At 43.5% G+C, this 8,994-nt stretch overlaps 1 long non-coding RNA gene across 2 annotated transcripts; it reads left to right on the forward strand.

Annotated features, from left to right (window-relative positions):
- The first annotated feature begins 3,748 nt into the window (after window positions 1-3,748).
- On the forward strand, window positions 3,749-8,760 carry LOC146894461 (uncharacterized). 2 transcript variants are annotated; one of them, XR_015001498.2, is made up of 5 exons: window positions 3,749-3,990; window positions 5,898-6,011; window positions 7,331-7,378; window positions 7,806-7,891; window positions 8,632-8,760. It is a non-coding gene; the product is annotated as an uncharacterized LOC146894461 (long non-coding RNA). The 2 variants fall into 2 exon arrangements; XR_015001499.2 differs by lacking the exon at window positions 5,898-6,011.
- The last annotated feature ends 234 nt before the right edge of the window (window positions 8,761-8,994 follow it).

Below are 8,994 nucleotides of genomic sequence, written 5' to 3' on the forward strand. Positions count from 1 at the left end.
TGGCCAAACAGCTTATATTGTTTCTGTGTTGTTATTCAGGTCTGGGCAGCCGGGAAATGAACAAGCAGTCTTCGTTTACAGTTATGAAAATCAGACTGGGGCCTTGGGCGTGGCTGTGGCAGAGGGCTTGCTGGTGTGCATGTACCCAGAGACAGAAATGAAGATAATAGAGATGGGTAGAGATAGAGATGTATGGGGTGATATGCAGAGAGATATATCCAGATGTTATCAGAACTACAGAGATTATCAAAATAGAAGCATTCAATATACAAAAGCACCCATGTTTCAACATCAGCAACAATTAGAAAATATATTAAGAAAGAAGCGTCATTTCCATTAATAACAAACCTTAAATGCCAGCATTTTGAAACTAAATATTTCTGAAACCTCAAAAATGAAGCTTATTTGGAAAAAATTAAAACTCAAAATGAATGCAGATAGTATGTTTGCCATACTATGTAGTTTTATTAAGGGGTCTGTTTGAAAATGAATCTTTGGATATAATGCAATTCTTATTAAAAAATTCTCACAGTTTTTACTTGCTTGTTTTGATTTTGGAGAACCTGAGCTGATTTTAAAGTCTATATGCAAGAGCAGAGACGTGAGACTAAGACATCTTAACAAAGGGACTAAAACAGAAAGATGTGCTCCGCAGTGTATTGAGATGCGTTATAAAACTATAGCAATTGAGACTGGTTTTAGGGCACAAGTAAATAAATAAGCCAATATATAAAACAGAGAGTTCAGAAAGATCTGTATGTAAATTTTAGGGGCACTAAAAATCAATGGAGAAAAAGATAGGCTATTGCGTAAGCAGGCTTAGGCTTCTCATTACCCAGTGGTAGGAAAAATTGAATTTTAATTTCATACAAAACACAATTCTAGTGGATTCATTATGTAAATATGAAATTTTTAGTTAAAAACGTTTAGGGGAATAGCTTTTCTCTCCTAAATTTTGGGTAGGACATGAATTTTTAAAACATATACAGTGAGACACTACTAATTATTGATGGAGTAAAATTATGAATTTGAGTCTGTTTTTAAAATGTATCTCAAGACGGGAGAATGCATTTTCTGTACATGAAAGTGTAAATACTAGAGTCTGGACTATAAATGAGTTATACGATTCAGTAAGAAGTGACAACCAATTAGACAGATGGACGGCAGACACAAACGATGCCAGTAGAAATGGTACAGACATTCATGTACTGATATAATTCACCTCAGCAGAAATGAAAACTTAAAGGTATCTTTTTATTTCCCTTCTTAAAATTGTGTATCCATATGTTCAGGTGTCCATGGATGCCAGGAGAGGGCATCAGATCCCCCGGAACTGGAGTTACAAGCAGTTGTGAGCCACCGGATGTGCTTGTTGGACCCTGAAATCAGACCCTCTGCAAGAAAAATGCATGCTCTTAATCGCGGAACCATCTCTCTCCAGCCCCCTTTATGTTAAAACCGTGAAATGTAGTCTCAGACTCAGCAGACTTGGGGGAAAGTAACTTTGCAAACCTAGATGCAGGCAAGGCTACACAGCGGCAGAAAAAGAGAGAGAAATGCTAACAAACACTTGAAGAAGTTGGCATTGCCCGAGTGACAGTTCACACTCTCCGCGATCCGGCACATTCACATAGACTTCTGTGAAGAATGTTTAGAAGGTTTTGTGCACCAGAAAAATATAGAAAAACATACATGGTAGCATCGTGTGTGGGACAGCGCTCCTATGTAACTAAGCAGGAGATTAATTCTGCCATGAATTCCTAAGCCATGATGACAATGAATGAACTAGAGCCACACACAGCACCCTGGATGCTTCTCAGAACTATAAGGATCTAAGTCAACACTGTGCCAATACCAAAGAGAAATGATTTAAGAGGGGAAAGGGTTTTTTGTTTTTGTTTTTGTTTTATTTGGGGGTCTTTGTTTTTTTTGGTTTTGGCTCATGGTTTTACAAGTTTCAGATCCTGGTGGGAAAGACAAGAAAGCAACAATGTTGCTTATGTGAGAGTGGCCAAGAAGCAGGGAGAAAGGCTGGGGTGAGGGACAAGGTTTAACCTTCCAGGGCATGGTTCCCCCAAATCACCTCTTCCAGTGAGGTCCGCCTTCTACTTCCCACCATCTCCCTGTAGTGATGCCATTTCCTCAGCCCACCAAATGGCTTGTCTATTGGTGAAGTCAGAGCCCTCACGGTTTAACCAGCCCTTAGTGAGTGAACGTACTAACCTTCAACCTACAGGCGGGGACTTAGCTTTTGTCAGGAGAACCTTTTGAAGGGACATCTGGTACCCAGACCTTGATGGGACCTATATGAATGTCCCGTCTGTTGTGATTCTTCAAACTGTGTATGTGCTCTTTTATAAATGTGTGATATTTCACAACAAAAATATAAATTAACTGTTTATAGTTCTGTAAATACTTGGATATTTTTCGTTGATTACTTGCAAATGTGTTTCTCAAAACAGCTTAATAAATTAGACATCACATCCCTAGACTAAAATAGCATTAGCATTAGAAATTTTAAGTGAAAAATTAACAGTATTATTTTTTGCTAGTATTTATAAAGAATTCCCAGATATTTCAAGTTTTTCAAATATAGAGTATATAGACATTTTCCCTTCTATGCCATTATTATGCAATAACTATTGAAATTTAACTCTTTAATAATTTTTGTATGTGTCATAGCATATATTTGTAAATTCATACTGACATTTCATTGGGTGGGATAGCATAAATTGAGACAAAAGTCTGTCTTTACCATCAGGTGACCTTGAATTCAGGGCAATCCTCCTAGCGTAGCATTCCAGGTGCTTCCATAACAAGTATGCCCAGTGGGATTTTATTTTTTTAGTGAAGACAGTTTTTTTCTTAAGATGGAATATAACTATATATCCCAGCGCCCCTCCCACCCCGAAATCATAAACCCCCTGCCTCAACCTTCTGAGAGGCTTAGAGGTGAATAACACTCTACCCTACCCCACTACTCAGAAGTATCAAAACATTTGCAGGTGATTGGTCAGGACAGGGTTAAACAGCAGTACTCAAGCTGAATGAAGGTGCTTAAGACACACAGGAGTGCTCAGGAGTGCACAGGAGTGCACATCCCACATGCCACTCTTCAATGGGGTACCCAGGATTATGATGAGTTTGTAGAGGACCCTAAAATGCTCATCTTTGGAATCATACTTCCCACCGTTCTGCCACAAGTAGCTCATCTGCTGCAATTTTGTCCTTAACTTAGACCCCAATTAAGACACATCTTTCAAGAGCTACGTACAGTCTAGACTGCACAGATCTGCTTTTTCTGAAATTAGCATGGAGATGATGCCGTTGACCTGTATGGAAGGGTACCATAAGGAAGAAACGACCTTTTGAATTCACGCCAGCAATTGGAATGAAGATGTAATTGAGGTACAACGCGGGGGGAGGGCAGATCCTGGAGCTCCATCTGCAGCGAGGGCAGGGGCAGGGATGCCTTCTCACCGCCGCACCACACAAGAGCACTTAGGAGGGAGTGTCTGCTCTTCTCTGTACAGGGGAGAATTATGCTGTTCTTTGTGATACCGAGACTTGACAGTCTGCCTCTGTCCCTGGTATTTGATCTTTGGTTTAAATGACTGTCATGGCTGGCAGAAGGAACCTCCTGTGGGTAAGGAGTGACTCAATAGCATACCACATGGTTACACCTAATTTCCCCTCCCCCTCACACTAGTTAGTCACAGCAAAAAATATTTTTCCTATGAAAACTGAGTGGCTTTGGGGTTGTTTGCTGCGGAGCTGGAGGTCCATCCTCAGCCCTTGACGTAGGTTTCATCCCAAGTCTCTAAAGGTCTCAGTGGCTCCTCCTACCATCCGTCCCTTTCCTCATCTACTTGCAGTATTTGAAACATAAACTTCCTGCATTTCTGCTACTGCTGTAAGAACTGCCAAGCTGTTTTGAGAGGCAGGGAAGAGAGTGGAAGTATGACCATGAACGAGCGGAGTCTTAAAAAGGTGAGTCCGTCAGGTTGGGCTTAGCAAGTTCAGGCATGGCCCCAGCGAACGTGTGTCAGCTCACCATACAGTCCGTCATGTATGCGCCTCTTCTTCTTCCGTATTATACAGTGATTAGACCTTCTTGTCGGAAATTCTAACAAACCACGGAGCTCTCCGTGGTTTTGCAGTTGCTCTGGTGTTTGTGTGGTTTTGAGACCGGGGTCTTGCTATGTAACCTAGGTTGGCTTTGAACATTCGATCCTTCTGTCCCTACATCCCAAATGCTAAGAGTACAGGCCTGTGTCCCAGACTCTGACTCTGTATGGAGATCTAAGCACATCTGCATTGCTTTTGATTCTAAACTGGTGTTTATTGCCCCGTAAAATATTTGAGGTGAGTCTTTTTAGTTAATTGGGAAAACTTAGTCAAGTATTCTTTGATTGAATTTTCTTTAGGGCTTGTGTGCGCATGAGCCTGAGGGTACATGTGCATGTGTGCAGAGGTCAAAAGTCAATCTCAGGCATCATTCCGCAGCCACCATCCATTGTGTTGAGGTAGGGAGCTCTGAACGAGGAGTTCTCTGGTGGTGAGCTCAAGGGATCTCCCTGTCTCCACCTCCACCTTTCCTGAATTTTGGTTTTCTTTTTTGTTGTTGCTGTTTGTTTTAGTATTATATATTTCAGTCCCATTCATTTCTCATCCCTGTGTGTCTGCCCTCTCTCCTTACAGTCCCACCCCCATAAAATTTAAGAAGAATAAAAGGGGGGAGAATCTTGTCAAGGAAACTGTAGTGTGACATAGTGAGTCTTGCAATGAACCCCTTTATCCATATATCTTTGCTTGCAAGTGTTCATTGTAAAGAGTCGTTGGTCTGATTTGAGGCCCCTGGTTTCTGCTGCACAATTGATGCTGCGTCCTCGCTGGATTCTTCTGGGTTGTCCTGTTGCTGCCCTGTGTTGTGGAAATCCTGCAGCTTTGGGTCTGCAGGACCAGTACCTTCAAGTGCTCCAGCAGATCACAGATGGGCTGGATATTGGGGTGGGCCAACCCATAACCTTGGTTCTGGACCTGGGTAGTTGCAGGGTTGGTCAGCCTGCCAGCTCTCCCTTGTCCTCACCACCAGGGTGAGCTCTCCTGCATTCGCCTGGCTGTTTCAACCCCGTTGTAATGAGCAGGGGGCAGACCAGTTCTCCTGCTTTCATGTCCTCAGGGTTGGATCTCCCACACCTACACTTGCAGGGCCAGCTCTACTGTGCTGCCCAGGCGAGGTGCAGGGGTCACTGTCCTGAGTGCTGCAGCAGATGGGGGTCAGGGCTAGCCCTCCCTCTCTTGTGACCTCAGGGTCAGCTCTTTCGCCTGCCTCAGGCATTGATGGGCAAGGGAAGGGGGCTGGGGAGTGGGGGTGGGAGGATGACAGCTCTCCCCCACCCATGCCCCCATGTGACAGGTGAGTAATGTGGACAGTTCCTCCATGTTCACAATATGTGTGGCTCATCCACACTTCTGCCAAAGGGAATGGCTATATCGTGCTGCCCATGCAAGGTGCAGGACCTGCTCTCCCGAGTGGTGCGGCTGGTGGCAGGCAAGTTTTAGAAAACAAACTTGGATCCTAATGTTTGCCAAGCGCTGGTTGTTTTTTCCGACTCTGAGTCAGTTGTTTGTGGGGAAAGCCAGGCTAAAACAACTGTATGAATCAGTCCTTTTAAAAGGAACTCCAGGTTTGGTTTTGTTTTGCCACACTAGCTGAGAACATTTTCATCTTACATTTCCACCTGCTGATACCATTTAGCAAGAAGATCTAAGTGCATTAATAATGGGTCGGAAATGAGTGTGTTTACATAATTTTTAATAAATGCAATCTGCTCATTTTCTTTTCATTAATGCATTACTGTTCTTAGTAGCTTTTAATTTCTCCTGCCTTTTAGGAAAGCCTCCACGCTGGATGATTTGCCTGCTTAAATGGCACTTCGGCATTCAGAAACACCAGTAAGCTCTGGGAAACTATTCCCACAAGAGGCTTCTGGGAGAAAGCTTTTCCAGTAAGTGGATCAGTGTTTTTAAGATGCTAATAACCGTGCTGATTTGGTCCCTCCTAGGGTTGTAGTTAAAATTAATTGAAAAACAACAACAGAACGCTCCTACACTTCACACAGAGACCAAATAGTGTCAGAAAATGGTGAACAAGCAAAGCAGATCTCGCGGTAATTAACGGCTCCCTTTCCGTGATGTTGCAAACTAGTGGCTTAGCATAAGAAAATATTTTCCTCGTATTTTAATTTACAATGTCAAGAGGAAAGTAAGAGTTAGACTGTCAGTTTTAAGGATGGATTTTCTTTTGACTTACATGCATGTCTGCGCTTGTGTATTGATAGAGGCCTTTGAGGGCAGTGCCTGCTGAGGTTAGGAAGGAGCATCAGAATCCCTGGAGCTGGAGTTACAGATGGTTGTGAGCCGCCTAGCGTGGTTGCTCTGAGAACCAAACTCAGGCCCTCTGCAAGACCGAGAACACTCGTAAGCACTGGCCCACCTCTCCAGCCTCCTTGCTAGTAGAGGAATAGTTCTTTGCTGGCTAATCTTCTGCACAGTCACTCTACAGCAAGACCTAATGCCTTTGAGCTAACAACACACAGTTTCCTTATCTACTGCACAATCAGTGAACACGGAGAGCCATGTTGTGTGACTTAGAGTTGTCCTTTGACTTGATACTTTGGGCAGCTCATCATTTATCTGTAGGCTGTGCAGCTTCTCAAAAAGTCCAAATACCTTGCCTGAGACCCGTGGTGCTCAGTATGATTAGCCTCTTCATCCTGCTTCAAATCCCCACCAACCTTAGGAGGCATCCCCTTACCCCTTTGAATTTCACTGGGTGGGCTCTTTCTGGTCATCTTTCGGTCTCATTTAATTTCGTCCTTGAGTTCTTAAAACTCTCTCTGTGTGTGCACACGCAAGTGGACCCATGCACAATGCGCAGGGACATACATGTGCCAGAATGCATGTGTGGAGGTCAGAAGAAAGTCTGTAAAGTCAGTTCTCTACTTCCATCTCTATGTGGGCTCCACAGAGCCAACTCAGGTCATGAGGATCGCACAGCAAGCCCTGGACCACCCAGCCATCTTGCAGGAACCCAATTTCTACTTTTTGTTCTACTCATCTTAGGTCTCTATTCCCCTACCTCTCCTAATTCTGTCCAGAGTCTAAAATATTATCGGGATCTACATGGCTGCTACCTACGGCTGGTCTACTGAGCTCTTGCCATGCGTCTTGCTGCCTACACGACACCTCTTCTTGGATCTCTTACAGACATCTCATGCTCAACACCTACAAAACTCAACTCCTGATTTTCTTTCTCAAACTACAGATTTCTCCCAGCTCAGAAGATGCTGTCAGGACACTTCCATCTGTACAGGTCAGAAACATCCTTGCTACCTCTGTCCTTTCTTCAAACCCCAAATAAGACCCAGTCCCACAGCCTCCGGCTCCCAAATGGAGTTCAGAGCCATCTGTTTCTCCCCATGCCTATGTCCCAGGGCTGAAGGCAGAGTCTGTGGATGGGCCAAGCCCCTCTTGCATAGTATTTGTATATAACCCATTCACATTATCCTAAATATCTTTATTAACTCACCTCTGGGTTACTTACAAAATGTATTGTGATGCAATAATATGCAAATAATTGTGATATTAAGCTATTAGGCAATATTAAAAAAGAAAAAAGTATTACCGCAATTAAGAACAGTGTCGGTCAGGGTGACTGTACGCACTTCCCACATGCTTACGTGTGGAGGTCAGAGGACACCATTTAGTAATCATGTTTCTCAATCTATTGTGAATTCCAGGGATATTGAACTTAGGCCATCAGGATTTCATGGCAAGCGCTTTGATCCAGTAAACCGTCTCACTGATCCTGGCATAAAAACAAACAGTAAGTGATTTCCTCACTTGACTACAGTCTTCTAGTGGCTGCCTGCCTATTTGTCCCCTAAATAAATTCAGACTACTTCTCATGGCTGACGAGGTCATGCCTACCCTTCTACCCCTAAAGCACACCAACCTAAAACATTCTATCTACACTGGCCAAGACACAAGCTCCCCCAGCTCTGTCCTGTCTGAAACCCTCTCCTGACCCCTCCGTCTTCATCCTGTCTACTTTCTCCTCCCTTCCAGGACAAGTTGTCGGGGGTCAATTTTCTCCTTCCACCATGTGGGTCCCCGAGATGGAACTCGGGTCATCCGACGTTACACCTTTACCAACTGAGCCGTCTTGCTAAGTTATTGTCATTCTTGATATCCACATTTAGCTCATGAATTCCCACCTTGCTCTCACGCATAGCTTCTTTTTGATGCGGGGATTAGACCAGCCTATGTACTCTTCTAAGTTACTTTTAAAGAGAAGTTGGCTTCTGTTGCTCTCTGTTTCTGCCTAAACAGCAACACAAGGATAAGACACGGGCTCTTATAATGGGCATTTCTTTCCTCCCTTTCTCCCTCGATTCTCTTCCTCTGCCTCGGAGGCGTTTGTGAGCCTGGGTTCACTACATGTTATAGTGTTGTATCTCTTGTGCTTTAGTGCAGATGAGCTCATTTTTCTTTGAGATCAGTTCAAGAGAACTGTGTTTCTTTTATAAAATATAACCAAATCTCGGGGCCTCTTTTCTCCCCCAGGGCCACAGGAGTTCTCCAAAAAGCCGAAAGACCAGTGGTTGGAGATCAGTGACTTGAACAGTCAGTTCCTAGTGCTATGAACCATGGGGGAGAGGAAGAACTTTTATATGGCTTGGGAAGGGAAAGCTTAAGACCAAATAATAAAAATTTTAAGGTTGGTAAAATGAAGTTTTTTTCTTTGCCGTTCATCCCGAGGCCTCAAACTTCACACACAAACCCCATCTAAAGAAATAAAACAGAACCTGCCTCAAGCAAATGTCCAAGAAATAGTTTTACAACATCTTAGGGGGAAATTAAGACTTTTCCTAGAGGAACAACCAATCCAACTCCTGTGGATTAGCTTTAATATTTATTGCCTGGCTG

This window comes from Myodes glareolus, chromosome 4 (assembly GCF_982192425.1).
Source record: "Myodes glareolus chromosome 4, mMyoGla1.1, whole genome shotgun sequence".
Taxonomy (NCBI): domain Eukaryota; kingdom Metazoa; phylum Chordata; class Mammalia; order Rodentia; family Cricetidae; genus Myodes; species Myodes glareolus.